This window comes from Marmota marmota, unplaced genomic scaffold (genome assembly GCF_001458135.2).
Source record: "Marmota marmota marmota unplaced genomic scaffold, marMar, whole genome shotgun sequence".
NCBI classification, from domain to species: Eukaryota; Metazoa; Chordata; class Mammalia; order Rodentia; family Sciuridae; genus Marmota; species Marmota marmota.
In genome coordinates, this window is record NW_026006460.1 from 105,301 (window position 1) to 116,184 (window position 10,884).

Below are 10,884 nucleotides of genomic sequence, written 5' to 3' on the forward strand. Positions count from 1 at the left end.
CTGGTGCATCTGGGCCATTGAGAGCCTTCTGTTGGCTCTTGGTCCCTTCAGCTTATCCCCATAACTGACCACCTCAGGGTTAGAAGGCCACTGAGTGAGTGGGAGGGGGTAGCCTCTGACAGCTGGCCATTCCAGAAGGTTCCTTCCCAATAGGCTGAGCACAGTGTGCATGAGCACACAGAGGCGTCCCACACATGGGCAGGACCTCAGCTGCCAGGGAGTGGGGACATGGGACGGAGTGGATGAGGAGACTGTGGACAGAGGTGGAGGGAAAGCTCAGGATTCACCCTGGCCCCCACTGTCCCCTGCGACAAGTGAGCTTGTCCCAGGGCCTGACCTGAAAGAAATCCCAACAGAGCACAGTGTGGGACACAGAGGCACCCTTCCTGGGGACAGTGGCCAGAGCCCAAGCCTTGTTGGAAGAAATATGTATGACAAGAGTAGATAATTAAGATATGGCCAGCTGGGTACAGTGGCACACACCTGTCATCCCCGTGGCTTGGGAGGCTGAGGCAGGAGGATCGCAGGTTGGAGGCCAGCCTCTGCAACTCAGCAAGGCCCTGAGCAACTCAGTGAGACCCTGTCTCTTAATAAAAATGTCCTTGGGTTTAATCCCAGTTATTCCCTGCCCCTAAAAAAGAAGTTTAAAAGAGGGAGAGAGGGAGGGAGGGAGGGAGTTGGAGGGGGTAGGGGTGGTGTCATCCAAATAACACTTAGGATTTTATTTAAAAACACTTCAGGGGAGGGAGGATTCCACCAAAGCAATCCCAAAAGTTATAATTTAAAACAAAAAAAGCTCTTCAAACAGAACTGACCACACCGCAGAGCTCACAAGAGAGGGGAGGCCCAGCCCAGACTGTGCACGCTGCGTTCATGGGGATGCAGTCTCCATGGAGTGCCACCCGGGGCCCTTCATGGACTTGTCCTGCTGGTCAGCCAGGATCTTAGCTGAGGATTTGGCATTGTGAACAGCTCACTGGTCTCCTCCATGGGCTCTTGCTCGATGCTGTCCTTCCCGTTGATCTTGGCCAGCAGGTTGGCTGGAGTCAGCAGCTGCACCAAGGACCTGCAGTGGACAGCTGGGCCAGGAGTCCAGCCGGGCCCAGAGGGAGTCCCCCCCCAGGTCCACGGGTGGCAGGACTGTGCCAGCTGGGCCCCCTCCAGGCTCTGGCTGGTTGTTGTGGAGCCAGCAAAGGACAGAGCTTCCATGACTGGGAACATCACAGTCACAGCCCCTTCAGGGAGTACACTAGTGTGACATAAGTTCTGGTCCTCACATCTTCACCCTAGTCTAGAAATTCCTCAAGCCAGGCACAGTGGCTTCCCAAGGGCTCTGGAGGCTGAGGCAGAAGGATGGCAAGTTGGAGGCCAGCCTCAGCAACTTAGTGAGGTCCTCAGCAACTCAGCAAATCCTATATCTAAATAAAATGCAAAAGAGGGCTGGGGACAGGGCTCAGTGGTAGGGAGCCTGCCTAGCACTTTTGAGGCCCTGGATTTGCTCCTCAGCCCAATGTCACAATAAATCAACAAAATCAAGACCCCTTGTGTCTCCAGCTCAGAGAGGTTAAAAGTCAGTGAAGCCACCACCCAGCCAAGGCGGCTTCAGCTGTAGGCTCAGCCAGACCCCAGGGACATGTGGGGGTGAGGAAATGGGTCACAGGGCCTTGCGGACTATTGGGGACACTCTTCCTGGTCTGGAGAGCCCACTCTCCTCATGCATGTGGACAGAAGCCAGGGGCCAGAGGAGGGGCTGGGCTGGCGAGGCCCCCACGGAGCCCAGGCTCTGATTCTGTCCATCTCCTGTCCCAGAGGACGGTGACAGAGTTAGTGACCTCCTGGAGAGGGAGTGTCAGCTACAGGACAGGGGGGACCTCTCTCATCAATCTAACTTTCCCAAGCCACCACAGATGCTCAGCAGTCTAAGCCACCGTGTCCTGAGACTTGTTACACCTTGAAGCGCAGAGACAGCCTGAGCCCTGGGCAGCCTGCACTGGGCCCAGGAGGCCACCGCCTCACCTCAGAGTGGCCTTGGTGCCGATCTCCCCCAGGTGGGTGAGCGCCTCCTCACTGATGTGGATCCCCCCATCTGGGCTCGGATCCTAACGATCCTTCAGGGGAGAAAAAACATGATCCACAGTGACCGGGCCCCAGGCACAGATCCATGAGCTGGTGAAGGCCCCACACGGTGGGCGCTCCTCAGCCACAGGGGGTTCAAGGGCCTGGAGGACAGGGGTGAAGCCCATCAGTCACTCCCCACACACAGCCACAGAAGGCTAAGGGACAGAAAGCAGCCCCCCACTGCCAGAGGTCGGGGTGATGGACAGGACGCAGCAGCAGAGGGGCTGTGGACGGCTTACAGGGACGGGGGCGGCACCATTCTAAAACTGACTGTGGTGGCAGTTTTGTGATTTTGTGGACACAGTAAGCGCCACTGGAGTTTTCCAGGGTGTAGTAGCTGCATCTCCAGAGGGCTGTTCAAAGCCCCACCTGGGACCAGTCCACAGGCTCCCACTGGGACCAGGCCACACCACTGCACACAGCCTGATGCCTATGGCCTGGAGCTGGCCTGGCACGGGAGGCGCTGGGCTCCCTCCTTCGCCCCACACAGAAGGAAATGAGGAGGCCAAGGCCACCATCCAGACTCTCCACCTAAGACTTTTTAAAAAGACTGGATGCTGCAGAGGCCCACGCCTATCATCTCAGCAGCTTGGGAGGCTGAGGCAGGAGGATTGTAGCTGGAGGCCAGCCTCAGCAAAAGCAAGGTGCAAAATAAGCAGCTCAGTGAGTCTCTGTCTCTAAATGCAGTGGGAGGGGGTGGGCCTTGAAGCCAGGTGCTGCTGGGGTGGACACTTGCTGGGGTGGACACTTGCTGGCTCTGGCCTGGGCAGGTCCCCGAGTCAGGACTGTCCAACGGGTTCTCAGCATGTCAAGATGTCCCACTGCCCCTGAGGGCCAATGTGGGAAGCCAGGAGAAGAAGCCCTCAGCCAACACTGTCCCTTCTCCCCCTGTCCCTCATGAGCCCCCGGGGTCAGACGTGGGTCTGCGGGGCAGGGAGCTGGAAGGTCCCCTTGGGAGCAGCCTGTGGGCAGCAGGTCAGGAGTCGCCCACAGTGTGCCCATGTCCAAGATACTCCTCAGCCCCGGCCCCAACCCCATCTTGCCCAGAGCCCTGGCTCCTGGCTCAGTCCAGCCTTGGTCACAGCCCAGCCTGCCTCTGGGCTGCACGCTCCCTGGACACCAGGTCACAGCCCCTGCTCCTGGGCTCAGGGGGCAGGGCCATGTCCCTCAGTGCTGCTCAACCACTACCCTGGGACTAGGCACCAGAGTCCTGTTCTGGAGACCACGTGGCTCCATCCCCACAGGCAGGTTCTCGGGTCAGAGCCACCTTCCCGTGGAGCTTTCTCTGGGGCTCAGAGTGGACAGAACAGCACCCTCTGAAGACACCTGCTGGCTAGGCCAGGGACCCTGGGGGGTACTGTGAGCAGGGCTCCCCAGCAGGAGGTGCCATGTATCCATTTGTAGCCCTCGGACAGCCAGGTGGGACCAAATTAGGGGACCCAGTGAGGGGACTCAGTAAGGGGGACCCAGTGAGGGGACCCAGCGAGGGGACTTGTACAGTATCAGGTGGTGGCTGCAGAGCCCCTGGCCCCAATGCCACCCAGGGTGCCCTGAGCTCCCCCAGCAGCTGTCCAGGCTGACACCAGCTGCCCCCAAGTCTGCAGAAGGCACTTTTGCCCTGATCTTGTTCAGTCATGTCAGGGGACTTGAGGGGACCACACAATGCTACCCATGAGCCTGGGTCACTTGCTAAGATCCCAAGGGCAAGGGAGCAGCCAGTGGCAGGGACCCGTGGGTGGCCTGGTGCTGTGGTCCCTAGCTCCTGAGATGGGGCTTCTCCATCAAGAGCCACTGAATTTCCCACTGTCTGTCACTCAGCAGCCAGTCTAGGCAAATGGGGGGGTCACTTCTGGCTCTAGCCATCCTGAGACACTTGGACCACAGGGTTCTTTTCTAATTCCTACCCCAGCATGCATTCTCGGGGACTCATCCCCATGGCCCTCAGCTGCTGGGGTGGAAGAGGCCCTCCTGCCACCTGCGCTGAGCAGGCCCAGGCCCAGCTCCTGTTGAGCCAGGAAGACAGGAAACCCTGAGGGCGCGACCTGCCCACAGCAGCCGCTGGGCCTGAGGGGAGGCAGGGAGGACTCCTACGCAGGGGCCCAGGGAGGAATGTCCCCCAGCTGTGGCGCAGATAGCAGGGCCACTGTGCTAAAGATGTGTCCAAGCCATCCTGCACCAGACCCCCTGTCCCCACAGCCTGGAGCTGCTATATTCAAAGGCAGGATGAGGCCAGGCAGGGGCCAGAAGCCCTACTGTGTCTCCAGGAAGGTCTTACTGTCCTTACTGGTTTTGTTCCTAGAGAGACCTGCATTCTCCTCAGTGTTTCGAGAAGCTCAACTCACAGTAGCCAAGCTACAGAACCAGCCTAGGTGCCCCTCAGCAGATGGACAGATGAAGAAACTGTGGTCCCTATACACAGTGGAATATTACTCAGCCATAAAGAAGAATGAAATGATGGCATTTGAAGGTCAATGGATGGAGCTGGAGAGGATCGTGCTGAGTAAATAAGCCAATTCCAAAAACCAAAGGCTGAGTGTCCTCTCTGACATGCAGACGCTGACTCACAATAGGGGAGAAGAGAAGAGAATTTCATTGGATGAGACAAAGGGAAGGGAGGGGAGGGACTGGGAGAGACAGGGGAATGAATTTCCCATGTACACATAGGAACACAACCAGGGACACCCCACAGCAGGGCCAGCCACAGGAATGAAAATCATACCCTGTGTAGGTGACATGGCAGGATGCATGCTGCTGTCACGGGGAGCTAAGAACAACAAATTCAGAGACAAACCTGTTTTCCCACCTATGACAAGGGACAAGGTGCAATGTCATTTAGTGTCTTCATTAAAGATGAAGTGGGCTCTGCTGGCCTCTGGGAGCCAATGTGAGGGAGCTGACACTCAGGTCACCAGAGCGGCCCCACCTCCTCAGGCCTTTGCTCCCCACAGGAATGTCGAGCCTCAGAGGCCCGCAGAAACCCCGCCCATCAGGGACAAGGCAGCTGCAGCCTTCAGTCCCCCTGCTGTCTCCTCCCAGGGGCAACATGCACTCCCTTCATCCCATCCTGACTTGTGACATCATGGGTGGGGACAGACCCGGGGAGCAGGGACAGCCGGCAGCACCCACCTGATAACACAGTGGCCTCAGTTGGAGGCAAAAATCACGATGGGGGCGATGGAAGATTCCAGAGCTCGGTGCAGGGAGGTGAAGCCCTCAATGTCCAGCATGTGCACCTCGTCCATGTACAGCACACTGGGGACCAGCTCAGCCACACCCTGGTCGATGTACTTGTTCACCACCTTGTTGACCTCGCCTTGGACAGGGTCCCAGCCCATGGGGGAAATGTCACCTGCTCTCTTCTCCACACTTCATTCCCTCAAGACCCAACCCTGCAGCCTGGTTCTCCTACTGGCTGACTGACCCCAGGCTGGGTACTGGACCCATTCCAGGTTTGGTGTCATCATTTGAAAATAAGAATCATGCCAGGTGTGGTGGCACACGCCTATAACCCCAGCAGCCTGGGAGGTTGAGGCAGGAGGATCGCAAATTGGAGGCCAGCCTCAGCAACTTAGTAAGGCCCTGAGCAACTCAGTTGAGGCCCTGTCTCTGAATAAAATACAGAATAGGGCTGGGGACGGGGCTCATGGGTCAAGAACCCCTGAGTTGAATCCCTGTACCCTCATCTAAAAAAAAAGAAAACAGGCATCATCTCCCCAAACTGCCACAAAAAGCCTTTCATGGATCTGTGTAGGGCGCAGTGTCCAGGAGTCGCCCCATAGAGCCCTGAGCCTGATGCCGAGACACCCCACTTGGGAGCCCCAGGGAGATGTGTTTTCATGTGCAGATTCTCCTCTGCTGCACTCAGTCAAGGAGCTCTTTTGGGGGCCCTGTGTGACATTGCTCAAGTTCATGAACTTTCCATCAAGTGCAGTTAGAATCCTCTCCCCAGGAAACCTGAGCAAGGAGGGTCAGAGCAGGCCCAGCCTCGACCCCAGAACCACCAGCCTCTGCAGAACAGCAAACCCACCTCAGGTCCCAGTCCTCATCTTCCAAACCAGCGACCCCTGTCATCAGGATGGAGCTGTTCCCAAGAACCAGAATCTGAGGCCTGACCTCGCCCAGAGCCATGACACGGGGCTGTCAAAACCGAGTTCAGAGACGGATCTGCTCTTGGCCACTCATGGAGGAGCTTAGGCTGCTGCGAAGCCTCAGGGCAACAGTGGATTCATGTTGAACGTACGTTTTCAGGGAGTAAAGTGGCAATGGGCCCGAGAAGGACATAAAATTGGGGAAGAGCCGGGCGCGATGGCACATGCCTGTCATCCCAGCAGCCGGGGAGACTGAGGCAGGAGGATCAGAATTTGGAGGCCAGCCTTAGCAACCTAGCAAGGGCATAAGCAACTCAGCCAGGTCCTGTCTCTAAATAAAAAATAAAAGTGCTGGGATGGGGCTCAGTGGTCGAGGGCCCCCGAGTTCAATCACGGCATCAAAAAAAAAAAAGTCCACAAAGGAGCAAGGGAGACCCACTGCCTGGTGTCAAAGTGGGCACCTTTCTGGGACCTCAAAGGAAGCAGATGCTGACCTCAGCAGGGCCAGAGCACACAGTGTGGCCACAGCTTCTAAAGGGAGAGAAGACTCAGCGCCATGCAGTGGGGGGCGCTCCGAGCCAGGAGCACATCACAGGCAGGGCCTCAACTTGGCTCCGGGCCCAGGCTTTGCCACGCATCCTCCCAGTGATCTCTGTCTTCTGTGGCTTCATCAACTGGCCCATCATGGACAGGATGTCTTGTCCCCCCTGTAGGAGAGAGGACTTTCTATGGTAGCTACCTAAGCCCATCGTCCTGCCTCCTGCGTGTCCCTGATGTCACTCAACTTGGAAGCCTGAGGTGGACAGGCCCAGCACAGCTCGCCTGGGAAGGATGAGGGGCTCCTGAACTCAGAGGGATCCCCTCGAGGTTTCCCCTGACCTGCAAGAATCAAGCAGAGTCGTGCATGGTGGCATATGTCTTTAAAAATCCTGGCAATTTGGAAGGCTGAGACAGGAGGACCGCAAGTTGGAGGCCAGCCTCAGAAACTTAGTGAGGTCCTGAGCAACTCAGAAAGACCATGTCTCTAAACAAAATATAAAAAGGGCTGCAGATGGGGCTCCATGGGGAAGCACCCTTGGGGTTTAAGCTTCAGTACCCAAAAAAAAAAAAAATCTCCGGCCAGGTAGGAAGAAACTCCAATCCCAAGAGTCTCTGGGCTCTCCTGGGCAAAGCTCCAAGGGACAAAAAGCAGATTCCCAGCAGAAAGCCCGTTCCTGGTGGGGAGGAGGAGGCCCCCTTTTAGATGAAGAGTAAAGCTGACTCTCTGTCCAGCGAGGCCCAGAGAAGCACCAGCTGGGAGCTGGAGGACTCGGGGCTCAGGCTCTTCAGAGGCCAGAGCCTCCTTGAGGCTGTCTGAAGCCCTGTGAAGGCTCCCACCAGGAACCCCCAGCCCAGGGTAGAGAGCAGCCCCCAGCAGGCTGGCAGGTGGTCAGGGGCAGACAATGCCCAGAGATCAGCGGTGAGGCATCTGGACATTGGGATAAAGGGGCCGAAGCTCATGTTGTGCTCATTGTTGAGCCTCCCAGAGGGCCTCCAGGAGGACAGCACGGCCCTGACCACTGGTTCCCAGGGCCTTGGGCATGCGCTGGACCAGCAGGGCCTGTCCCTGGTGCCTGGAGTGGGCCACGTCCAGGTCATGCAACATCCCATCCTAGATGACCTACTTCTTCTTGTGCATGTCGCCTTTGGGCAGGGCATGTCCTCCTTGGCCACCAGGGCGAACTCCATGGCCTAGAAGTCGCACCTGACCTGCCTCTGCCAGCAGACCACGGAGCACCGGGACCACACAGAGCTCAGTGACAGAAAGGGCCCTGCTGCCCACCGAGGGCCCCCAGCGGCACCCTCCACCTTCGCCCCGCTGCCTGGTGCCACGCTGGGCTCCCAGACCCGCCCGGGCAACACCTGAGACTTTCTGGAAGATTCTCTCCCCTTTCTTTTCACTCCTGATAAAGGAGCATCCAGGGGACTTACTGGAGCCAGGGGCCCAGGCTCTTCTAGGTGGTGATTTATGGGTGACACGAGGCCTGAGGCTCATTCATGAACCAGGGAGGTGCAGCCACCGTGGGACGCAGCAGCAGATAGAGGAAGAGGCACCTGGTGCAGTCCCCAGGTTTAGGACTCAGGGAGGGACACCAGGGAGATAAAGGAAAATGGAAGATGCTGCCTGGTGCAGCGGGAAGGGACAAAGGCTGTCTGGTCCCTGTCCCCCACAGGGTTTGCGTCTTGCACACTCTGCCTGCTTAAGTCATGAGGAGAGGAAGACAGAGAAAAGCCAAGGTGACTTAGGTAAAGGGGCAGCTGCTGACCTTCCCCCACCCACCACCACTGAGCAAAGTGACGCCCTAGTTACCCGGTTGTCCCCCTGGCAGACCCTCATGTGTAACACTGTCCCTGGGGAGCATACTTTCACAGCCCTGATGTTGGCCTCCATGTAGATGATGTCACTGGCCTCCACTCGCTCCTTCTGCAGACTTTAAAAAATGCTGGAGTTCAGCTAAAACCAAACCAAACCAGACAAAGGGGGACTCAGACAACCCTGATGCATGTTCCAGTTCCTCCTGACCCCAAGGGAAGGCACCTTTCCGGAAGAGACCTGAGAGGCCAGGCACAGCAGTGCACATCTGTCATCCCAGGGACTCGGAGGCTGAGGCAGGAGGATTGCCAAGTTGGAGGCCTCCCCCTTTCTTATATAAAATATCTGACCATACCTTACCGGCCATGTTTTTAGGGGGTGATAGAGGCTCTGTTCCTCTAGGAGGCCTTAGAATATCTCCTGATCAGAGCGAGCGTCTTCACTAGGAGATTTCGTGGTGGCCTTGGCATGTTTTTGGAGGAGACGGCTTTGAGGGAGGAGCATGCCAACCGCCATGCACCAGATCGTGTCACTCAGAGGTCTTGGGTTTTGGGATCCGTGGATCCATCCTCCTGCAGTCCTTCCTGCACCCTCCGTTATTATGGCCTAACGTCCTCACTCCATGGGTGCGTCCTCCCCCAAGCAGAGGGGCCCATGGAGGAGCGAACCCTTATGGCAAGGGCAGAAGATGGTTGGTCAGAGCTGTTACTTATACTTTTATATAAGAAAGAGAGATCTGTGGGGATGTAAACTTAAGAAATAAGCCTGAGAGAAGGGTAGAACATCCTTTTAAATGTTGGCAGCACGGTCTTCCATCTTCAGATGATGATAGTGGACCTGTATGGGCGACAGTGCCTTGGCATCCAGCTGACTGTAACTTGGTGTATATGCGTTCTCCCCGACGACATGGGGGACATGAGTTCCCTTTTAGAAGTCAGTTCCATTTGAGGTCTGGCTGGGGAAAAACAGGTTGTCATCTGGGGATGGGTGCTTTTATGAGGGAAACAAAAACCATGAGTACTGAATAAGTGTTGTAGCAGCTGGAGCATGTCACTGTACATAAGTTCCCTCACCAGGCTTTAACATCTTCAGTTACCAGGACTGTAAACATAACATTTAACTTTTAGGGTTACAGATGTCCTTCCCCTTAAGACACAGTTTAATAATTTAATGTCATCTGATCTTGCAAAATCCTTTTATTAATATGACCTCTGTGTCTAATAGAGAAATCTTTAATTCTATTACTTAGGGCTGGATAACCATACTAGCAAACACTAAGCCTACCTGTGTAGGTTAGAAATAAAGGCCTTAAACTAAAAACTACTCTGGCAGTCCCTTTTGATAGTTATCAGGCATTCCTGTCTGAGAATCTCTTTTGCAGCCTCCAGTTTACTTATTCTTGGAAGTTACATTTAACTATTATTATCATTTAAAATGCCCAGGAAAAGCAGTGTTTTGGCTTTGACTGTCTTTGCTAAGTGTTTAAGATGAAGCAAGTCAAACTGACTTTTGTTTCTATCTATTGTTAACAGTCAGCTGAGTTTCCTTGGGAGTCCTGGGGGAACTTTACAGCAGCTTCTCAGTTTCGCTAGTGCCATTTGCGCTAGGATGGGTCCAGGCCTTGCTTGACCATGTGGCTTCCCTCGGAAGCATCAGGGATGTCTCCCTTCTCTGATGACCCTCCTCTTCATAGCAAATGCACTGATTGGCTTTTTGTCCTCCAGCTGTCTCATTAATCTCCCTGATCGGGAGGTTATGTGGCCCAGAGTTGCAAAGCTCTTTGGAGAAGTCCCCTATTCCCTGATTCAGACTGACTCAGAGGGCAAGAGCCAAATATCGGTTTTCTTGGCCCTTTTAATTTAACTTTAATTTTAAAACTTAATCTTAAACATCCAGCAAATAAATTTCAACAGCCTTATATTAAGAGTACTGGGCTTTAATGTCTATCTCTCTATCCTGTAGGTGATAACTCCTTATCTTAAATTAATCCAGGTTGTGTGTTCTTAAATCAGTACCTCTGCAAAACATTAACAGGCAATTTTTAGATCATTTATAAGAAAACTACAAAATAAAATTAACTAGGGTAAAAACATTTTTAGTTTATGTAATAGCTACCTTGAATTTTGGCAGAGTTATACATTATAATCTCCTGTTTGAGATCCTAGTAATCTTGGCAAAAAAAACAACTTTTGGACACAACTTTAAATGTACTGAAATCTGGCCTACTTCTTCCATAGTCACTTTCATATGTAGTGAGATGGGACATAGAGCCTTATCTCAGGTAAGGCGGGGTTCTTCATAAATCTTAAGTACTGTAGTTCTGAA

The 10,884-nt window shown here is 54.6% G+C and overlaps 1 pseudogene; it reads right to left on the reverse strand.

The window, feature by feature from the left end:
• Positions 1–785: 785 nt before the first annotated feature.
• LOC107133532 lies at positions 786–5,453 on the reverse strand (annotated as a pseudogene).
• Positions 5,454–10,884: the final 5,431 nt, after the last annotated feature.